This window comes from Macrotis lagotis, chromosome X (assembly GCF_037893015.1).
Source record: "Macrotis lagotis isolate mMagLag1 chromosome X, bilby.v1.9.chrom.fasta, whole genome shotgun sequence".
NCBI lineage: Eukaryota > Metazoa > Chordata > Mammalia > Peramelemorphia > Peramelidae > Macrotis > Macrotis lagotis.
The window spans coordinates 141,699,628-141,709,061 of record NC_133666.1 but is presented as its reverse complement, the minus strand read 5'-3'; the positions used below and the strand labels follow the sequence as shown (position 1 = coordinate 141,709,061).

General features: G+C 34.2%; 1 protein-coding gene across 2 annotated transcripts in view; it reads left to right on the top strand.

The window, feature by feature from the left end:
- The window catches only part of FBXL18 (F-box and leucine rich repeat protein 18), a 130,612-nt gene that overhangs the window by 101,501 nt on the left and 19,677 nt on the right, over positions 1–9,434 (top strand). The window lies entirely within an intron of this gene.

Below are 9,434 nucleotides of genomic sequence, written 5' to 3'. Positions count from 1 at the left end.
TTGCAGGGGGCTTTGTGGGATTCTACTACCCAACACTCAACTGGGGCCAACTGTATTCCCCAAAAGTCATTAGGGAAAGAGACCTAGGCTAGTGAACTGTGAATGAACCAGTGTGAGAGGAGGCTACAAGACCTTAAGATCCAACTCCCCAGGAAAATCTCCATTAGTTGAGGGAATAAGAAAATGGGTAAAAAGGGAAAATAAGGGGGAAAAGAATGAAATTGCCAAAGATCTCAAGAGGAAAGGAAAAAAAATTCATAGATCTAAAACATAAACAGATAAATCAACAGGGAAAACATTAACAGCAGAAGGAAATATGGTAAATGAGTTTAGATTTACAAAACAAGGAAAAACTCAACACTTGATGAGACAAAGAACCCTATGGATTTGAGCATAACATGGAATCACAACATACTATTCCTGAGTGGTTTAAAAGAGAAATGGGAATTGTGAGAGCAGAATTTACAGTCTGCGTGATAGAAATAATTGGCAGACTAGAAAAACTTAAATCTTTGATGGCAATCCTCTCCAAAGAAACAAAAGAGAGTGCAACCAATTAGGAATGCAAATAACACAGCAATGAAGGACAATCTAGAAGAAGAAAATTAAAAACAATAACATTAAAAGAAAACATTCTCTATGATCAAGCAGAACATTCTGATCTTGAAGACAGGATACTTAAAGAAGATGATAAGTCAGGTGGCTAGGTGGCACAATGGATAAAGCACCGGCCCTGGAGTCAGGAATACCTGGGTTCAAATCCGGTCTCAGACACTTAATAATTACCCCCACTTAACCCCATTTGCCTTGCCAAAAAAAAACAAACAAACCCTAAAAAAAAAAGATAAGTCAAAAAATCCAAACAATGTAAAACAAGAAAGTCTCCAAAACATTTGAATATAGAAAAGGAAATGCTAATTAAAAGATTCATATATCACCTCTGGAAAAGCTTCCTTAGACTGCAACCTCCATGATACATGGTGGTATAATGGAACAATTTAGTTCAACAAGTTGTCCAAACAGCCTGGAAAAGAATTTTAAATACCAAGAAGAGAAAATTTGAATAACAGAGAACTATTCTATACCTACCAGAAAATACTAGAAGGAATGGAATAATGTGATCTGAAGAGAAGTAGAGTTCAGGATGTAGCCCAGGATGACCTTGCAAATCTGAGTTACCATGAATGAAAAAAGTTGGACATTCAATAAGAAAGATGTATTTGAAGCGTTCTTAGAAAGAAAACCAGAAACTATACCCAAAGGACTATAAAATTATGCATACTCTTTGATCTAACAACACCACTACAAGGTCTGTATTCCAGAGAAATCATAAAAAAGGGAAAGATGCCCACATATACAAAAATATTTATAGTAGCTCTTTTGGTGGTGGCAAAGAATTAAAAATTGAGGGGGGTGCCTGCTCATCAGTTGGGGAATGGCTGAACAAGTTGTGCTATATGGATGTAATGGAATATTATTTTTTTTTAAGAAATGATGAGCTCACACCCAATTTGGATCAAGGTACAACATGGAAACAAAGTAATGACTGACAGATTACTTTCCATGGGGGTGGGGTGGGGGGAGGGAAGTAAGATTGGGGGGAAAATTGTAAAACTCAAATAATATCTTTAATAAAAATAAATTTTTTAAAAAAAAGAAAAAATGATTGGTGAAAACTAGCATTGCATGTAGTTGGAAAAACAAATAAAAATATTTAAATTAAAAAAAAAGTGATGAGCTGGCAGATTTCAAAAAGACCAGGAAAGACTTAAATGAACTGATAATGAGTAATGTGAGCAGGACCAGGAGAACATTGTACACAGTATCAGCAACCCTGTGAATGATCAACTCTGCTAGACTTAGCCCTTAGCACTACCATGATTCAAGTTCATTCCAAAAGATGATAGAAAATGCTATCCAGGATTCAAAAGAAACAGTAGTAAATGAGTACAGTAGTCTACTATTTAAAAATCTCAAAGAGGGGCAGCTAGGTGGCATAGTGGATAAAGCACCGGCCCTGGAGTCAGGAGTACCTGGGTTCAAATCCAGTCTCAGACACTTAATAATTACCTAGCTGTGTGGCCTTGGACAAGCCACTTAACCCCATTTGCCTTGCAAAAAAAAAAAAACCCTAAAAAAAAATCTCAAAGACATCAGCTTCTGGGATAAGAACTCACTATTTGTCAAAAATTTTTGGAAAAACTGGAAAATAGCATGGCAAAAACTAGGCTCACATCTCAACCCTATACCAAAATAAGGTCAAACTGAGTACAAGATTTAGATATAACGTATGACACCATAGATCAGTTAACAGACCAAGAAATACTCCATGATCCATAGAACAGGGAGAAATTTATAACCAAGCAAGAAATGGAGTACATTATAAATTGCAAAATGGATGGTTTTGACTATATTAAATTAAAAAGTTTTGCACTAATAAAACCAATACTGACAAAATTAGAAGGGAAACAGAAAACTGATAAGCAATTTTCATAGCTAGGGTTTCTAATAAAGTTCTCATTTTTAAAATATAGAGAGAATTGCATCGAATTTTAAGGTTATAAGTCATTCCCCAATTGATAAATGGTCAAAGGATATGAACAATTTTCAAAAGAAGAAATTAAAGCTATTTATAAACAAATGAAAAAATGCTCCAAATGATTATTGATTAGAGAAATGCAAATTAAAGCAACTATGAAATATCACATCACACCCATCAAATCGGTTAAAATGACAAAAGGGGAGGTTGGAGAGGCTGTGGAAGGATTGGGGGACATTAATTCATTGTTTGTGGAGTTGTGAATGGATCCAACTATTCTGGAGAGCAATAAGGAACTATGTCCAAAGAGCAATAGAACTATTCATACCCTTTGACCTAGCAATTCCAATTCTAGGCCTATATCCAGAAAAAAATCATAAAAAAAAATGGGAAAAGCTCCACATATTCCAAAATATTCATAGCCCTTTTTTTGAAGTAGCAAAGAATTGGATATTGAGGGGAAGCCTATCAACTGGGGAATGGCTAAACAAGTTATGGTAAAAAAAAAAAATGAAGAGTATAAAAAAATAAAATAGTATTAAGTGAATATTATGGAATACTATTGTTCTATAAGAAACCATAATAGTCAGACTCTAGAGAAGCATGGAATGAGTTACAGAAACTGAAGGGAGCAGAACCAAGAGATCAAGTACACATTAACAGTAACACTGTGAGATGATCAATCTTGATGGATGCTGCTCATCTCAGCAGTTCAGAGAGCTAGGCCAACCTTAGGAGACCAGCTATGGACAATGCTATCCCCATCCAGAGGAAGAAAAACAAAACAACAACAACCAAAAAACCCCTTCAGAATTTGAATGAACAGTTACATTCATTTTTTATTTTTTTTATTTTTCATTTGTTTATTTTTTTTTTGCAAGGCAAATGGGGTTAAGTGGCTTGCCCAAGGCCACACAGCTAGGTAATTATTAAGTGTCTGAGACCGGATTTGAACCCAGGTCCTCCTGACTCCAGGGCCAGTGCTTTATTCACTGTGCCACCTAGCTACCCCTACATTCATTTTTTAAAAATTTCTCATATATTTCTTTTCCCTTAATCCTAATTCCTCATACCGAAAATGACCAATCTGTAAATGTGTTTAACACAAATATGTATGTACATTATTCACCTCACTGTTCACCACTGAGGGGAGGGGAATGGGAAGGAAGGGTAGAAGGAAATTATGTAACATAAAAATATGCATATGCATGTGAATGAATTTGAAAAGCTTTCATAGCATGTACTTAGAAAAATAAAATCTCAATTAAAAAAGAAAAGAAAGAAAATGCTATCCACCTCCAGTCTAAATGTAGATCAAAGTATACTATTTTCTTTATTTTTTTATTTTTTGCCAGGCAATGAGGTTAAGTGGTTTGCCCAAGGCCACACAGCTAGGTAATTATTAAGTATCTGAGGCCCTATTTGAACTCAGGTACTCCTGACTCCAAGGTTAGTGCTCTATCCACTGCATCACCTAGCCACCCTTAAAGTATACTATTTTCACTTTCCATTGGTTTTTGTTTTTTCTTTCTTGTGGGTTTTCCCTTTTGTTCTGATTCTTCTTTCACAGCATAGCTAATGTGGAAATATGATTAATATGCTTGTACATACGTAACTTATATCAGATTGTTTTGGGGAGGGAGCCAGAGGAGAGTGAGGTAGAAAAATTTGGAACTCAAAATATTATAAAAGTGTTATGTTGAAAACCATCTTTACATGTAATTGGGAAAAATAGTATTAAGTGAAAAATATCAAATTTGAAGAGGTTATTGTTTGTTTTTTGTGGTTTATTATTGTTGTTTTTAACTACCTGGACAATAGAAATGCAGGAGTAGTGAATAAGGAAGCAAAAGACAACATGAACAGAATGGCAACAGGAAGACCAGTAAGAGACTTCTTTCTACAAGACAGGCATGAAATAGAATTCAGGGAGCTAATAGTTCAGAGGTGGACCTGGGACATTATAGTTGGAACTTTCCAAGCCCTCATATAAAAGTTAATCAGTGCCTTTTTTTGGGTCCACATTACAAAACAGGAGCGTACATAGAAAGGGGAGGAGAGGCAAAAATAGAGGGGAGTGTATGCCTGGATCAAACAGGGTTAGCAATGAGGGGAAGGAGAGCCCTGTGGTCTCTCAGGAAAAGAACCTATGGGGGAATGGGTGAGGAGAAATGACTAAATGGGGGCGGGGAGGGGAGGGGGGACAACCCTTTTTTGGTTTCGGAAGTGGATTCCATTGATGATAGGTATTCTTTGAAGGAGATGTGTTCTGTGTTTCATCTGAGGATTTAATACTTTAAAAGACTACCATTCATCTTGCCTTGGGAGTGGAGGAATTCGAACTCTTGAGTTCAACTGGTCTGTGGGGAAGAGTAGGGCATCAATCCTTAGTGGAGATTTTGAGGCAAATGGAAACAAAGATTAGAGGATGAGTGGAAGACTGCAGAATCAGGGATGTTGGGAACGTAGTCCTGCCATGCCACACCTTCTCTGCCACCTGTGGGCATTAGTATTTTTCTGAGAGAGTGGAAAAGGGGAATCCACAAGGCAGCTCTACAAGGAAGCAGCAGAGGAGAGCCCAGGATGAAAACTTCAGAAATTTTAATTCCATGAGGAATACAGATAATAGAGAGTGATTAAATAAGTACAGAGATCATGAACCAGAGAATGGGGGTATAGAATAGAGAGGGTAGATAATGAAAAGAGTAAGTGAGATAACCTCTCTGAAAAGGAGTATAAAAAGTGAAATTCAGAAAAAGCTAATGAACGGGACTAGTTGAAGAGGAGGAAAAAAAGGGAAAATCTACTTGACTGAGAGGGGGGAAAAAAAGGGGAAAATTAGCCAAATAAAAGCAGAAAGAAAAATAAAAGGAAAACCCATATGAAGAATTCAAAAGGTCAGTGGGAACAGACCAGTGGATTAAGGTTAAGAGAAGAAAGCCAATGGGAATAGGACCACCTTGAAAAAAAGAATAAGACAAAGTAACCAAAAAAACATCATGCTATAATTACAGCAAAAGAGGGAAAATCATAGTTTAAAAAATAAGAAAGAGGGTGGTTAGGTGGTGTAGTGGCTAAAGCACTGGCCTTGGAGTCAGGAGTACCTGGGTTTGAATCTGGTCTCAGACACTTAATAATTACCTAGCTGTGTGGCCTTGGGCAAACCACTTAACCCTTAAGCCTTGCAAAATAAAACAACACATTAAAAGCAGACATAAATAAAATAAATAAAAATGAGGGGATAGAAAAAAATTTACTGTGCATCAAATGAATCCCAAAAAGTAAGAGCTGCAATCATGCTATCCAATCAAGCAAAAATAAACATTCAAAAATAGGAAGGAAAAAACAAGAAAACTACATTGGTTTGTAGATAAATATCAGTGATACACTTATATACTCAAAATGCCTTAGCATCTAAATTAATAAAAGGAAACAACAATTAAGGTATAAGAAGACAGAAAATAATATTGACTGGAGATTTCAATTTTGCTCTCTCAGTTTTGGATAAGCCTAACAAATATTAACAAGAGGGAAAATGTGAAACAAAAAGTTACTGGAGAAATTGAACCTATAGAATTATAAATTAGACTGCAAAAGATTATTTCTCACCATAAGATTGCACTTTCATAAAAACTGACCATAAATTAGGGCACAGAAATGTTGCAAACAAATGTAAAAAAGCAGACAAAAAATACATACATGCTTATACAGTAAAATAGTTATTGACTCAGGGATCACAAAAGATATAGACCCAAACAAAGACAAAACAATGAAATTCTAAATAATGAAAATCAAAGAACAAATCAAAGAAACATAAGGGATAATGATAAAACAATATATCAGAATTTTGGGGATAAAGCTAAAATAGTCCTAAGGAGGAAAAAAATAATCTCTACAAGCATACATTGACAAAATAGAAAAGTAGAGGATTAATTAAATTAATTTAAATTAAATTAAAAATTAAAAAGCTATCCAACAAACATAAAATAAGCACAAAAGAGGAGATATTAACAATTAGATGAGAAATAGATAAATTAGAAAAATTTAAAAACAATGATAAAAAATACTAAAGACAAAAATAATCTGATTAAAAAGAAGGGGGCAGAAAATCAAATGAACAAGATAGCAGATGAGCAAAGTGAAAACACAGAAAACCCAAAGGAAATATGAAGAATAAGTTCTATCATTTCTTTTTTTAAAAAAATCTTTTAAAAAATTGTTCATGGAATCTTTTAAACTTTTAAATAAATGCATTTTACTGATAAAAAAAATCACCAAAAAACAGGAAAAAAATAAAACATTTTATATAGTTATATGCATACAAAACTGAGAGCACAAAAGAATTAGAGGAATATCTTCCAAAGTATGAACTGCTCATTATCAGGCCAGCTAGCAATCTTTAATAACCAATCTCAGAAAAGGAAATAGAACTGTTAAAAAGGAATTAATGATCTTGATGGATTCATGGAGAATTCTCCATATTTCACAAATTAGTTTCAAAACTTGAGAAAGAAAACAACTTATCAGAACCCTTTTATGAGAAATGTATAGTTTTCATACCTAAACTAAACAAAATTAAAAAAAAATAAAACACAGGGGGCCGCTAGGTGGCGCAATGGATAGAGCATCAGCCCTGAAGACAGGAGGACCTGAGTTCAAATTTGACCTCAAACACCTAATAATTACTTAGCTGTGTGATCTTGAACAAGTCACTTAATCCCATTGCCTTGCAAAAACCAAAAAATTAAAAAAATAAAAATAAAACATAGGAAGAAAATTATAGCCAATATTATTAATGAATATTGACTCAAAAAATTTAAATAAACCCTATCAAGCAGACTAGGGAAATTTATCCAAGAAATCATTATGAGTAAGAGGGACTTAATGCTAGGGATATGAGGATGATTCAACATTAGGAAAACAATCAACATAATTAATTATATTAAAAACCAAAACATGCCATGATCATTGCAATAGATGCAGGAAAAAGCCTTTGACAAATCACAGTATTTTATACTAAAAACTTTGCCAAGTAGAGCTAAAAGGGAACTTTTTTTTTATTATCAAAGAAAAACCAAAAGCAAGTATCATATGCAATTGGGCCTACATTATAATCTTTCCCGATAAATAATTGGAAAAATATTAAATGCAAGGACAGGCCAAGCTAATATGATAACAATGACTACTCCCTAGATTAATTTACTTAGTGCCATATCAGCCAAACTATCAAAGAATTACTTTATAAAACTAGGGAAAATAATAATGAATTTCATCTGGAGCAATAAGAAATCACAAATCTCGAGGGAAATAATGAAGCAAAGTGGAAAGGAAAGAGACTTAGAAGTACCAGATCTCAAACTATACTATAAAACAAAAGTCATTAAAACAATTTGGTACTGATTAAAAATTAGAGAAGTTGATCAGTGGAAGAGATTAGTTACAGTACATCCCAAAGCAAGCCAATTTAGTAACCTGGTATTCAATCAATCTAAAGGCCTCAACTATGAAGGTCTCAATATGCCAGAAACTCTTGGGAGTCATCTTGGGGGGAGAGCAATCTGGCAGAAATTAGGTTTAGACCAAGGTTTCATACTATATGCCACAATAAATTTCAAATGGATATATTACCTGAATATAGGAGATCATATCATAAACAAACTAGAGGAACAAGAAAGAAATTATTTTTCAGATTTTTGGATAAGAGAAGACTATAACCAAGGGATGAAGAGGATCATAGAAGATAAAATGAACAATTTTGATTACATATAATTTAAAAGCTTTTATAGAAAGAAAGCCAAATGCAGTTTAGAAGAGAAAGAGCTAATGGGAAAAAGATTTTGTAGCAAGTGTCTCTTAATACAGGTCTCATTTTCAAGACATTTAAAGAACTTAATGTATTCATATTTATAAGACTCGACTTCATTAGGGGAAGAAATCTAAACTGTCTATAGCTATATGAAAAAATTCTCCATATCAACTATGCAAATTAAAGGAATTCTAAAGTTCTAGTTCATACCCATCAGATGGGCAGATTTGACAAAAAATGGAAAATGACAAATGTTGGAAGGGCCAGTGGGGAAAGGCATCAGTATTTCTGGTAGAACTATGGAATATAGTCATTCTGAACTTTGAAACACTTAAGAACTCTGATGAATGCAATGGTCAGTCATGACTCCACAGAGGGCTGTTGATGAAAATATTATTTATCACCTGACAGAAGGTAATGGATTTTGAGATGCAAGATAAAACACATTTTTTGACAAAGCCAATATGGGAAATTATTAGCTTGACTATGCTCAATTTTTACAAGGATTTTGTTTTTCTTTCATTTTTCTTTACTTTTTTTCATTTGTTGGAGGGAAGGGGTAAGTTAAAAAAAAGCAAATATTTGATAATTGAAAATAAAATTTAATTTTAAAAAAAGATCCATTGCCATTTGTTTTGCTACCATGTCTTAAGGATAAGAGTCTTTCTAGTCATCTAATTTACAGCTAAAACCTTCTATATAGCTTTTGTTGTTGTTCAGTCATTTAAGTTGTGTCTGACTCTTCATGACCACATTTTGGGCTTTTCTTGGTAAAGATACTTTATTTTCAATTTTTCTTCTCCAGCTTATTTTACAGGTTAGGAAACTGAGACAAACAGAGAAAGTGACTTTTACCAGGTCAAATAGCTAGTAAATGCTGAGACCAGATTTGAACTGGGAAGATGAGTCTTTTTCCTGACTGTAAGCCCAGTGTTTTATGCACCATGGTGCCACCTAACTCCTTCCCATATAGCTGATGATTGATTGATGTTTGTCCTTTATTCTTGAAGAAGACCATGATATCAAGGAGGTGATGGCACAACAAGCACATAAAAGGAATTAGAGGGAGGGAGGCTGTGCTAAGTCACC